The sequence below is a fragment of the Podarcis melisellensis genome (assembly GCF_964234715.1).
Source record: "Podarcis melisellensis genome assembly, chromosome: 6".
NCBI lineage: Eukaryota > Metazoa > Chordata > Lepidosauria > Squamata > Lacertidae > Podarcis > Podarcis melisellensis.
The window spans coordinates 26,993,112-27,007,762 of record NC_138538.1 but is presented as its reverse complement, the minus strand read 5'-3'; the positions used below and the strand labels follow the sequence as shown (position 1 = coordinate 27,007,762).

Genomic DNA, 14,651 nt, shown 5'->3' with positions numbered 1-14,651 from the left:
CATGCTAAGTCACCTTCTATTTAGTGTCCCCCATCATGATATGTTTTGGAACAGCTGGTTCTAACCATTCCTTGAAGCTCCCCAAGCCCCCACTACTGAAGTTTGGGTCTTGCCACTGGACATTCCAACCAACCACAGCCAGAACCCCTGAACACTTCTTAGCACTGTCTCTGGTTCTGGCACTGAAGGAAAGGACATGTGTCCAGTAACCCCTACAGAGGGCAGAAAGAGTGAGCCTGCAGTAGCAGTAACTTGAGCCACAGCAGCCCAGCACCATTTCCAACAAGCACTTGTGCAGAGAGCAACTGTCTTCTTCCAAATTTAAACACAGCCAGCTCACTGTTTATATTGTAGATTCTAATTCTGATAGCTGCTAGTGAGCAAGGTTTTTTTTGTTAGGATTAGCAAGTACTGAATTCAGTGTCAGTTCTCTCTCCCCCCCATCTCTCTCTCTCTCTCTCTCTCTCTCTCTCTCTCTCTCTCTCTCTCTCACACACACACACACACACACACACACACACACACACATTTGGCCAACACCTTTTGATTTACAGGGCTGAAAGAATATTTGCATATTTTCCATGACAAAGAAAAACCATTTTCTTCAGAGACTGATCCGGCCCCTAAAGGGAATCTTGGTGCTTCTCATATATACACCCTGACCTACAGGAGTCCAGATAATGGAATTATTCATTCCAAAGAAGGGAGGCTTGGCAAGACTGTTCAGAAACAGCAAGAAGCAAAATTATTCCTGAGCAAAGCAAAACAGATGCTCCCCCCCCTCACACTCCTTTCACTCACCCACCTGCCTAGTTTTACCCTGTTTCATTCCTTCCCTCTTGTTCCAACCTCAAGGAAGCACAAACAGGATCCTGGGAGCAAGACAGTTACGATATTCTGCCTATGATCTGGGGCTGTGTGTTTAATGTAGCAAATAAAATGCGATCACAGAGCTATGACAATCCCGCTCCAAGTCCTCTAAATTCAATCTGGACTTGTGCCCAGGACTTGACTGTTTTGAGACTTTGAATTTACGTTTTTTGAACCCTCATGGTTGCAGGCAGAGAAAACAACTGCAAAAGGTCAGGAGCGATTCCAGCAACTCCACACTATGCATCATGAAAAGCCCCTCCCCACAGTTGCAAGCCCTTCCAGTTACTAAACCCACACACCTTGCCACCCATGACAGATGAACTGCTTCTGCAGCCCTTGGGAAAATACTCTAAATTCTTTGGAAACCCAAATATTATGTTCCAGATAATAGGCTTATACACATTAAGCAAATACGGAGGAATTTCCATAAACTACTCTGTTCTTATTTCCCTGGCACATAATTTTGGGCACAAAAATTATTGACATCGTATCTGGGGAGGTGCTGTAGCTTCACTCTCTGGGCTAAGACTTCTACTTTTCTGGTGCTTCCCAGTTAGAACGTCGTACATATCTAAAGGACTGTCGCATGGAAGATGGAGCAAGCTTGTTTTCTCCTGCTCTGGAGGGTAGGACCTGAACCAATGGCTTTAAGTTACAAGAAAGGAGATTCCAACTAAACATCAGGATGAACATTCTGACAGTACGAGCTGTTTGACAGTGGAACAGTCTCCCTCAGAAGATGGTGGACTCCTTGGAGCTTTTTAAGCAGAGGTTGGATGGCCATCTGCCATGGATGCTTTAGTTGAGATTCCTGCATTGCAGGGGGTTGGACTAGATTAAGTGTTTCCGAAACTTGGGTCTCCAGCTGGACTACAACTCCAATCATCCTTAACTAGCAAGACCAGTGGCCAGGGATGATGGGAATTGTAGTCTGAAATCAGTTGGAGACCCATGTTTGGGAAACACTGGATGATCCTCAGGGGTCTCTTCCAATTCTATAATCAAAGGGCAGCTCTACATTGCCTCATCTCCTGAGCATGCCTTCACTTGCCCTCCCTTCTGAATGATCACCTCACCTCAAGCAGCTCTGCCCACATCCACAGAAATCAACAGGGAGCCCCAGTGGTCTGACCCAGCCCTGTGGCCTAAAGGAAAAACCAATCAAGCACCTATCAGTCCACAAGATCCAGATTGCACATTCATCTCCAAACACAGCATGCAGTAGTAAGGCCCGCATGCCATACAATTGCTTTGTATTATTTCTGTTCTATCCTGGCTGGCATGTCTGCTTATGACAACCTGCAAGGGAGGTATCGTAAAGAAACACAGCATTCAGAATAGAGGCACTTGCTGCCGCTCCAAGCAGTAGAGAAAGGTATCAGGGCAACAGCAAGGAAATGAAAAGATGGTGGCAGTGCTTGGACAATCTGATGAAGCCCTGAAGCTTCTTGCTGAGGAGCAAGGCCTTATAGCCAGACAGAACTTGCATTTCTTGTGGTGTAATGGGAGAATTACAGTGGGAAGAGATGATAAAGAAATTTGGTTCAGATGTTAATTGAAACCTACCTAAGGCATGCTTTCCGAAACAATATGTGAATCTAAACGCAGCTATCCTTTAAAATTCACACTTCTCCACGTGCCACAATGTAGTTTTCTGGCCATAACGTGTACAAAATGTGGGTTATCAGGAAAAAGTGTGCATTAAAATTCAAATATTAGTGAATGTAACATTAAAAAAGGCATTATATTTAGGGACAATTTCTGGCAAAAAATGTGCAGATCAGACCAAACTGCACACAAACATGCGAGTATCAGTATTATACTTTAAGGCGGATGAATTTTCACAAGGGCTTTTTTAAAAGAAAGAAAGGGGAAAAGAGAAATCACAACCCGATGCAGAAATGTGGAGAACTGAACTTCAGCCTGGGGAAAAAATGAGAAAGCAAAGATGAGAGATTCATTCCAGTGACAGGAAGAATTTGCCCCACACAATGTAGTAGGAGTGGGGTTTGTATTTATTTTCAAGGAAAGCAAGAACAGTAAACAAATAGGGGTTTAATTTCCCTCCCAGATGAAGTGCCCCTCCCTTGAATGAGAAAGAATAGCCTATGTCTCTCCCGCTCACCCCATCTGGTCTGCCTAGGCAGCACCAAGATGCTTTCAGCTCTGTCTATCGGTCCCAAGTCCCCACATACCGCGCCCAGCCTGCATTGCTTAGGCTCCCTCTCCTTCTCCCTCCAGCCATCCCCATGATCAACTTCTTTCATTAATAATGAGTGTCTGGTTTTTATCAGCTCCGCTCGCCCCAGGCTTAGCCCATAATACACTAAAAGGGAGCCAGGCATTGGCAGCTGGCAGGTCCTGGCGAGACAAGGAACCGCAAAACACGGACAAACAACTCTCCTCACAGCTCTCTGCACACACGGAGCAGGGTTACAGTCCCAGCTAAGAAGAGCTTGGTTGGTTCTTTATGTCCTTTTCTTTAAAAAGTGCATTATTATAATGATACCATCTGCCTAATTTGCAGATGAAACCTCTCTATGCAAAATAAACAGGAGATTAAAAACAAAAACAAAAAACCCAGAGGAGTCTTGAGACATCTATGGATGCTTCTGCCACAATAATCAAGCCATCCTTAAACAATAAATTTATTGTGGCATGAGCTTTCAGAGGCTCTTAATTTTTGTTAGTTTATCTCTCTCTTTTTTGCAGAGTCACAAAACTCTACTTAGTTACTAACATGGATACCCTTCTCGATGAAGAAGAGGAATCCACAATCTGTCATTTAAGTGTGCAACCCAGTTAACAGAATTCCAGAAATTCCAGACATCTCAAACATTTTGCCATGTTACCACTACCCACACTGTCGTCAGGCAAACAGAGAAATCAGTACAGACTGCAAAGAATACCCAATGACCCATACACTGTCTTTTAAGCTACAAATCAAAGTCAGCACAGCTACTGGATAGCCCACTTGGAAAACATGGTATCATTGTTACATTACCATTATTCGGATTGGCCAGGATTTCAATGCCTCTCTTGATCTGGTTTGCTCTAAAAGGCACAGTTTGCTATAAACCTGCCATCTTGTACTCTCTCAACACATCAAATCATAAATAAAGTCAACGTACTAAAGAAACAGATATGAAAAGGTTTTAAAACTTTACAGACATTAAGTCTGTGGCTTTTGGCTCACAGAATATACAATGATAACCAAACGGCCTAAGGTGGTTTCACAACACTGAAATGCAGACAGTCTATAATATCGCATCAATGAATTCTTTACAAAATTTTCAAATCTGGTCATACTATATCACAGAAATACATGATGTTTCTATAGTACCTTGACTTATTGTATTCGTTTGACTCTAACACTTTTGGGGGAGCTTTACTGTGATGGTACCCTGGTTGTGAAATACTCTCCCCAGAGAAACTCATTTGAAACCTATATGCAGTGGTTTTTATTTTTCAAGGCTTTCTAGCTTAAAGAACATGCTTCAGCGTTTTACAGATCTTTGGCACTTTGCTGTTTTCATTCTGACACTGTCCATGTTGGGGTTAAAATAATAATAAACTTCTCAGATAACTTTATTAATGGCTGGGTGATATAAAAACGCTTTCTGCATCATGCTCTCGGCTAGCCCTATGGCAAAATGAGGAGCCAACGTAAATGACACCGTTGCATATTCAGTGTTTCAAAGCAGAACAGTGCGGCTTTAACATTTTCAAATCTCTGTCGAGATTTGACATCCCTGAGAAACTGTGTTCACATTTGCACGCCATATTGCCACACATAACAACAGTAACAGTGCTATCAGTAAACAGCATGTCATAGCAACAGCTGAACACGGCACATGAGCTTAGTACCGTAGATTCTGGCATTTTTAACCCTGGAAAATCCTCTAAAAAGTTGGGGGTCGTCTTATATGCTGGGTATGGGTTCGCTGGGCAGCAGCAGTGGGCGGCAGGCTCCGTGCCGGAAGGAAGCTGCCTGGCGAAGCTGCCCAGAAATGCTAAGCCATGTATAAGACTGGGCGTATAAGTCAACCCCCCAAATTGTCAGCTGCCAATTTGGGGGGTCTTATATGACGCAGGTGGCGCTGTGGGTTAAAGCCTCAGCACCTAGGACTTGCCGATCGAAAGGTCGGCGGTTCGAATCCCTGCGGCGGGGTGCGCTCCCACTGCTCGGTCCCAGCGCCTGCCAACCTAGCAGTTCGAAAGCACCTCCGGGTGCAAGTAGATAAATAGGGACCGCTTACCAGCGGGAAGGTAAACGGTGTTTCCATGTGCGGCTCTGGCTCACCAGAGCAGCGATGTCACGCTGGCCACGTGACCCGGAAGTGTCTCCGGACAGCGCTGGCCCCTGGCCTCTTAAGTGAGATGGGCGCACAACCCCAGAGTCTGTCAAGACTGGCCCTTACGGGCAGGGGTACCTTTACCTTTACCTTTATATGCCCAGTTGCCTAATACGCCAGAATCTATGGTAGTTTTATGCTATCTCACAGCCTGCTGCACATGATCTTGCCTGGAAGGTTTAAAATGAGCAGGGCCCATCCTCAACAATCACTAAAAACTGGAGGGTCCAAGCCTCCACTGCCTTGTTGGATATCTTTGGGAGAAGAAAGGGCTGAGGAGTAAACTCTACACAAATCTGGAGTAGAGTCCCAAAGGATGGTCCCTTGTACGCCTCCTTTTAGCAACTCCTGCAGCCAAGCTGGTGCCAAATGTATTGGTCTGCTTTCCTTTGGACCACATCAGTGAGGCAGAGAGAGTTTTTTCTTTCTTTCTTCTGGTCGCCCAAGACCGAATTCCCCCCAAAATTTTCAAGGAGGCGCATGCCAGGCCCCCTCAATATTCCATGGCCTGCAGTGGACCCCGTCAGGCCTTCCGCGACAGGCTACACTGGGCCTCCTCATGCCACGTAGTGTTACATGCACATGCTAGCCCCCCCCAAAAAAACAACTTGGGCAGAAAAAAACTTGTGTGTGATGCACACTGCCCAGGCTTGCATCCTAGGCATATCATTTTGGTGCTGCTAATGCAGTGGTTTGACTTCACCCCCCAGAGGCACAACCCATTGCCTCTTGAAACAGACATATGCCCTCATATGCCCACTTTGATTAAGTGGATAGAAGCTTTAGTCTCGACAAACACCTGGGCACCCAAGATTGAAGAACACCGTTCTAGCCCATGGAAGGTTATGCCAAAAAGAGTTTGTTGGCTTACAACAAACAAACAAACAACAATAACAACAGCAATTTATTATTTTTACCCCGCCCAGCTGGCTGGGTTTCCCCAGCCACTCTGGGCGACTCCCAACCGAATATTAAAAACACGATCAAACATCAAACATTAAAAACTTCCCTAAACATGGCTGCCTTCAGATGTCAGACAGTTGCTTATTTCCTTGACATCTGATGGGCGGGCGTTCCCATCTACTGAGCGGGCGTTCCGCCACTACTGAGAAGGCCTTCTGCCTGTTTCCCTGTAACTTCACTTCTTGCAGTGAGAGAACCGCCAGAAGGCCCTTGGAGCTGGACCTCAGTGTCTGGACTGAATGATGGGGGTTGAGATGCTCCTTCAGGTATACTGGGTTGAGGCCGTTCAGAGCTCTAAAGGCCAGCACCAAGAATTCGAATTGTGATTGGAAACGTACTTAAGGTGCCACAAAATTCTTTGTCACTTTGATTCGGTCCTGAGCCTCTCCGGATCAACTGCCCCTCTCCTCTTCATTCTGAGTGAAAGACACTTCTGATGCCAGAGTTTTTTCTGTGGCTGTTTCTGGAGTTAATACCAATGCATCCCATTGCACGTGTCTGCCTGCCTGCCTGCCTGCCTCTCTCTCTCTCTGTGTGTGTGTGTGTGTGTGTGTGTGTGTGTGTGTGGTGGCAGCACTTCTCATGCTTCTTCACTTCTCTGGGCCACCTCACAATGCAATTGCACAAGACTCTGTAAGCAAGTATAAAGCAGGATGCAGATACTGCTTCAGAGAACCTGTCATCAGGGTACTTTCACGTTCTTTTAGCCAGGCAAGAAAGAGGAAGCAAAATAGTTGCTCTCCTTGGATGGACAGCCAAATCAGTCTGTAAACTGGGTGAAAATAAATCACCATGGCTGGATTTATGGATTTGTGTGGCTTATGTCTACGAGATAGATGGCCCAAACCTGTGAGTCAGAAATCTCTCAGGAGAAGTGCGATCTGCTGCTGCTGAAGCAGAACCCTATCCAAATGCAGATCCCGACACCTCTCTCTTCAATTACTATTAATAGGTCTGATTAAAGAACTCAGTCAGTCATGAGTTTTAATTGGTTCCGCAACTGAATTTGCATAACATAGCACATGAATAAAGCTACAGTTCTGGAGGAGGAGGAGGAAAAAGGTTTTTGTGGTTTTAGGTGATATGTGTACCATTTAGATCATGGTTAGGCAAACTAAGGCTCGGGGGCCGGATCCAGCCCAACCGCCTTCTCAATGTGGCCCGCGGATGGTCCAGGAATCAGCGTGCTTTTACATGAGTAGAATGTGTCCTTTTATTTAAAATGCATCTATGGGTTATTTGTGGGGCCTGGCTGGTGTTTTGACATGAGTAAAATGTGTGCTTTTATTTAAAATACATCTCTGGGTTATTTGTGGGGCATAGGAATTTATTCATCATCATCCGGCCCCCCACAAAGTCTGAGGGACGGTGGACCGGCCCCCTGCTGAAAAAGTTTGCTGACCCCAGATTTAGATGATGCTTTCTAGTCATTGCAGACTACAACTCCTATCAGCCCCAAACCAGCAAAATCCACAGCAAGGGATGATGGGAGTTGATTTAGATGATGCACATATAGCAGGCACCACTGTGGAGAAGGAAGACTTCTTGTTTTTGAGAGGAGAAATTTCTCTTCTAAGGTGTCATTTGCCACGCACGGTTTCTGTAAGTACTTGCGTTTCAAACAATTTACACTTTTTTTAAAAAAAAGTGTTGGATAAGGGGTGGTGAGCCTACGGCCTTCCAAATGGTGTTTGATTCCAAATCCCATCATCCCTAACCATTGGCAATGCTGGCTGGAGCTGATGGGAGGTGGAGTCCAACAGCATCCGAAGCGCCACAAGTTCCCCATCCTCACTTTAAAGTCAAGCACACTGATTAATTGCCTGAATTTAGTTCAGGCCAGATTGCAACCAGCCAGGTGGCACCTCTAAGGCCATCACTCGTGATTCATGTGCTGAATAAAAAAACTGTAAGAAAAAGTTGGGTTGAAGATCTAAATACATTTACCTGGACAGTGTGGGACACGGTACTGTACTGTCAAATATGATCACAACCCTGAAGGCAGCAAGAGCAAAGCAACTCCTACAATCTGTTCAGCGTCCACTTCAGGCAGCAACCAAGTGACAAACACCAAAATAATGAATGAATGAGACTAGTTACCTAACTACTCCGATTTAGGAAGCATTCTTGGTACCTCCTGAACTTATGTTGCCCCTCCAAAGAAGCTAGTCCAATAAAAAGGTATAATCTTACCCACTTTGCACCTCTGATTCTTTATGCATATCAGAGTCCTAAACTTAAGAATATCACATCTCATACTTTTTTTAGTCACTACACAATACCCTTCAGTATCTATCACACTACTTCAGTACAAATATGCACCTATTGCTGCAGATGAAATGAAAGCTGTTCTATAAGACTACACTTTTCACCAGTAAGTCTTGCTTTATGGCAGCATGCCTCATACCGGTGCTGTTATTATGTTCCAGCAGTTTTACTGCAGTTTTTGCAGCACTTGGATTCAGGTCATACATACACACGTTGCTTTCAGGCAGCAGTAAATTGCTGCATCATCATTTCAGAGACACAAGAATTCTGAGCTTGGCTCAACAAGCAGGGGAGGAGAGAGAGAGAAAGAAGTTGAGAAGAAAAGGCATGTTTCTTGAAGGAAGTCCCATTATTTTCAAGGAGGGATACTCCCAAACCAATATATGTAGGATTGTACAATAATAATAATAATAATAATGATGATGATGATGATAGATGCCTCAGATCTTTGCAAGGAGTTTTAAAATTGATGCACAATCAGTAGCTAATCTCAGGAGAGCCACAGACCATTCCTGCTGTTATTTCAGCGCACCACCAGAAACACAGCCACATGTTCTTTCAGACATAAAATTCAGACCTTGCATTCAAATTCTCACCTTGCCTATGTGCTGGCCGATTTGCCTTGAGTTTTCTGCACTAAGTAAATTTATAGCTCTACAGTCATTGTCCAGCATGCATGAACAATTGGAATACTGGGTCCTAGGAGAGCTGGCCAACACAAAAGTATTCACTTGGCCTTCCAATCTAAACCATTACATGCTTGCTCCTTCCCCAACCCAGTGAGATGCAGGAAGACAACATGCTGAGATGACCCAAAATGCCCCTCCTTGATTATTGCAAGGGCCATGGGAACAGCATGGGCTGCCAATTCACCAACAGCAAGCATGCCACTAACTGATTATTCTCACGGCAGTCTGCCCTGTGGCTCATCCCACATAAGCGCTATGAAGTTCCAAGGCACATGCAACCAGCTGTCTTGTGTCTCTTAGAGAGGAGCTTTCTGGAGGCGGGTCAGGCTTAAACAGATTCGGAAAAATAAATGAGACAGCCAGTGCCAGCAGGAAAAGAGAAGCCAAAAGGAGTGGGGAGACTGGCTCAAACTGTAAGCCATGCATGCTAACAAGAAGCCCAAAGTCCACGTTCTCCCTGCATCATCCAGCTGAGCCAGACAGATGCAGACTGGGCTTAGCCAGCTTTGCAAAACAGCACTGAGTAGTGGCAAACACTGTTTAGGACCAACATTAGTCTAGGCATATACCAATGCCCATTGACAAAGGTTGCATTCAGGCTGACAGAGGCTGCCCAACTGAACCAGCAGGCAATCAACGGGGCACTGTCCCTTTCTCCTGCTGCAGCCTCAGCCCAGGGCATGTGCCATATAAGGCTAAGAGGTAAAGCATTCAGTACAAAGAACCTGCTTCAGATGTCAGCATCACTTTAGACAGGCCTACATAGATGGAGATGTCTGTTGGCAAAACTGCTGTGAATGTTCTCCAGTTAATAAAAATGGTGGCTTGTCTGCCAGGGAGACTACAGTGGCAAGGATTTCCTATGCACAGAAATGGAAGGAGAGAAAACCCTCAAAGGAAGAATGGCTGATGAAAATCTTGGAATATACAGAGATGGCAAAACAGACAGCACTGATAAAAAATACAAATCTAGAATCCTTTTAAAAAGACTGGAAACCCTTTCTGGTCTATGTACCCATATGTCAAACGTAAGAAAACATCAGAATATATTCTAAAAACATGTTAAGAGAGGACGAAATTAGGTAAGACAGAAACTTAAAACACAATTGTATGTAATTTGGGTTATAAACATTGATATTCGTTGAGCGAGAAGTTACTAGTTTTGTTGAATTGGAATATAACTGTTGAGTAACAAATGTAACTTTCTATATGGGAAAAAGAATAAGATACTGTATTATAAAAAAAGAAAATGATGGTCAAAAGGCCCTATGGAATCCATCTCTGTGGTTCAGGCTTACTCTCCCTAGCAGACATGCCACCGTTTTTATTAACTGGGGAATGTTCACAGCAGTTTTGCCAACTATGCTGGGTTCACATCACCGTGACAGCTGGTAGGGTAGGGTTCACACTTCATTCTCCTCTGAAATCACTGGGCATGGTGGAAATAAATAATAATAATAATAATAATTTATTTATACCCTGCCCATCTGGCTGGGTTTCCCCAGCCACTCAGGGCAGCTTACAGTGCATATAAAAACATAATAAAACGTCAAACATTAAACCTTCCCGAAACATGTCTGCCTTCTAGAAGTTGGGTAGTTCTTTATCTCCTTGACATCTGTTGGGAGGGCGTTCCACAGGGAGGGCGGTAGGAAGGAGTGGAAGATGGGCTGCTCCCTTAACTTAAAGAGTTTGGAGCATGGAGAGAATTCAACACTCGAATGCTGCAAGTGCCAGCCCCGAACCTAAGCACAATCGTACTATAAAAAAATAAGGAGATGTGTTAGGGTTTGTGTAGGGCTCCTGAGAAGAACTGGTGTTTGCAAAGCAATCTGTACCATCAAGTCCTGAACCAGAATGCTGCTGTATATAGCACCCAAGGTTGGCGTGAGAGGTTTGGCCTTGGATACTTTGAGCACTCACAACCGGGCCTCTGCCATTGTTAGGTGTGAAATCAGGTCAACTCCAAAGGACTGGAAGCTGACTAAGGCCATCCTCTGATCCATGTTCCATTTCCATACAACTCCACAGCTGCAATGAAGAAAGTCAGGTGAAGGGTCTCCCACTGCGGAATAAAGGCCAAACTTGGTAAGGCAAGTAAAATATTTGTGATTGCCCTCTCCTGACATTTTTTAATGGAAGGGAGAAAAAAGGTACTTATATGTTTTACCCTGTTGGGCAAATTACAGCTGGCAGGGATTTCAACTGGGGAAGGGGTGAATGGAAGAAAGGCTTAATCCCATCCCCTTCTCACGGGCATCATCCAGATTATCCTGTCACCTGCCACTTTAGCATGTGCATGCATATATATATATATATATATATATATATATATATATATATATATGGAGATCCAATCATAGATTGTCCTTCACATCATCCAATTTGTCTTCCGGAAGCCTGAAGACATCCTGGCTGAACACCATTTCATTTAGGGATCTCTTTAGACAGACAGCTAACCTGCAGCACAGCCCAGTGAAACAAACAAAACAAGCAATTATTGGCAAGGGGAAGCATTAGCTTGCACTGCAGCAAAAACAACAGACAGCCTTGTGGCACCTTAAGAAGACGACACAAATATATTATGACATTTATAAAATTTCTTCATCGTGAACACAGGGGGGGAAAGGAAAAGATCCAGATATAGTAACTGCGGGATATTCATTCAGTTTAGTTACTGAGCCAGTTCCAAAGATCCAGAAAACTTCCTTTTAAATCCATTAATAGGACACAAATTGGATGCTGTGAATGAATGTAAAACGTGCACCTGCTGAAACATTCACCCAATGCTGTAGCTGGGGGGGGGGTGGCCCCAGGTAAAGCCTCCATTGATGCTCCCAGCCTGTGTGTGTATGCAAATGTGTGTGAGGTAGGTATCAAACTGGGTATTTGACCCGCGTGAAATAAAGCCTAGTTTTGCCCCTGGATTCACCTAACCAGCCCCATCATTGGAAGCCCTGAACAATAGGGTTTCCTCGCTTCCACCACACCTCCTGCAAAATTGGTTTGGGAGTGGGTCAGGAGAACCCTCCAACCAGTTTGTGGAAGAAGAAAGCATCATTCCGTCTGGCAAGCCGGAATGCCTATGCAGACAGGACAATGGGAAGAACACAATGCTGGACTGCACCCATAAATTCCAAGCACCACACTCCACTCTGTTTTTGGTTGTCACTATAATGGGCCCATCCATCTGCAAATTCAGGAATGGCATCAGCCAAGCAGCAGTTCTGAACTTTGTTCAACAGAAAGCAAACTTACTGCACTCTCTGATATGAATAATGTTTCGAAATGAAGGAAAACTGCACTTTCCCCCAGAAGGTTAAGGGAGCGCTTAATTTTTGTAGGCTAACATCCGCATTTAATTTATTTACTGATTGACTGATTGGAATAATTTCTTTACTACTTTTCATTTAAAAAACAATTCCCAAGGTGATTAGCAACCATAAAACAACAACAAAATTAATAAAGCATACAAATACAACAGCACAATTATAGAACTAGAGTGGCTAAAAACTGGCACTGATGGTCTGGCAATCCCTGTGCAAAAACAGTGGGTTTTTAGTACATGACAGAAGCAGACCACCACTGACTTACAGCAAAGAGCTCATTCCAAAGTGTAGGTGCCACCTCCGAAAAGGCCTGCTTCTACATTGGTCCAATACAGAGTTCTGCAGGTTGCAGCCCAACAAAAAGGACTTCCTCCAAACATCTTAGTGAACAATTCTTAGACAACATTACAGAGGTCCTAATGTGCTGAAATTGACTCCTGTTTAACTGTTCCTTAGCCTTTAACCACAGGCTGACTCCCTTCCTTGTAGTATGTGGGTCACTGGTGAAAGGAGCATATTTTCATGTTTCAACTCAAGATGCTTTCTTCCAGCTCAATAAATACTAATCCCCTTTGAAACTATTATCACATAACTTCTTCTGTTTGTAAGAACATAAAAGAGCCCTGCTGGAGCATGTCAGCGGCTCATTTAGTTAAACATGGTGGCCAGCCAGAGGCCTCTAGAAAGCTCATAAGTAGGATCTCAGTGCAACTGCACACTCCTCACTTGCAGTTCCCAGCAACTGGGATTGCAAATGGCAGTAGAACATAGCCATTCTGGCTAGTAGCCAGTGACTGCCTTAACCTCCATGAATTTGTCTAATTCTCCTTTAAGTTGGTGACCATCACTACATCTTGTGAGAGCAAGTTTCAGTGTTAGATGATGTGTTGTGCAAAGAGGTATGGGATGAAGCTGCCGCAAATATTGTAACTCATGCAAACTCTCCTTTGAAAAATCTACTATGGATCAACACTGTCTCACAGCGTCAGGGATGTCACCCACAACTTAACAAAGAGGAGGAGGACTATGGTAATCTGCTGCTCCCTGCCCCACTCTTTGCCTGCCCTCCATTCCCCCCAGCTGTGGGGCAACAAAGGAGTTCTGTTTACTCTTGCAACTAGGGAGAGGAAGATGAATGAAAGGACTAAGGGAGAAGCAGGCTAGGAAAAGCCACATCTCTATCCTCCGTCATAGCTGAGGTGCTGTCCCTTTAAATCAGGGATGGGGAATCTCTGGCCCATGGCCCGTTGCAGTCCTTAGAGGGCACCCATTTGGTACTGAGGCCTCTGCTCCTTGCTCACAACCTCATTTTTTACTATGCTGCCACAGAGGGGAGGGGAAAGCAGCAAATTGCAGGTGCAGCCCACTTTCTCCCACTCTCGCCTTGCCGTACTTATCCCGTGGTTTTTTCACATAGTGTTTGGTCATCCTGCTCAGGTTGAAAAGGCCAACAAGTCCCGAGTGAGGCTTTTTTGTGTGTCTGAAAGGATGGCAGGTGCGAGATCATGCCTGCAACAATGCTCCAAAAATGAGAGGAACCACCAAAAGCCATCATCCAGCCCCCCACCCACTTCCTGCCATGCAGCTATTAAAAGCACAGGAGCTCCTTTGCAGACTAGGCACTGACAGAATTCTATATTTTTGATGTAGCCAAAAGCAGAAACCTGGGGGCTTCAAAGGAGTGCAGCCTTGAAAGAGGCCATCTCCTCATGGATGCACCTTCAGGTGCTTACAACACAGCCGTGGCCCCAGCACTACTTTACAGCTTTACATGTAGCACCATAGTTAATCTAGGCTTTTCAAGGGAACATTTCATAAAGGGAAGAACAGTGCCCTAATTATGGAAGAAAATGGAGAAGTTCTTTACTAGAACCCATAAACCTCACACCTGGACTACTCCTGCTTTTAGCCAAATCATGGCCCCCTTTAGCCTCCTAAAAGCAGTAGCAAAGTGGGCAGGGGAGAGAAACAAAACCCCCCCCCCCATCCTGCAAGTTTGAGAGGGCAACTGGAAAGAAGGGGAAAGGGCATAGCTCAATGGAAGGCAATCTGTTTTCCCTGCAGAAGGTCCCAGGTTTGATCCCCAGCATCTCCAAGTAGGGCTGGAAGAGACTTCCTGCCAGAAATCCTGGAGAACCTTTGTCAGTCAGTGTAGACAATACTCAGCTAGATGG

General features: G+C 44.8%; 1 protein-coding gene across 9 annotated transcripts in view; it reads right to left on the bottom strand.

Moving 5' to 3' along the window:
• The window catches only part of EPB41L1 (erythrocyte membrane protein band 4.1 like 1), a 168,448-nt gene that overhangs the window by 70,481 nt on the left and 83,316 nt on the right, over positions 1-14,651 (bottom strand). The gene's annotated exons all lie outside the window — the stretch shown is intronic.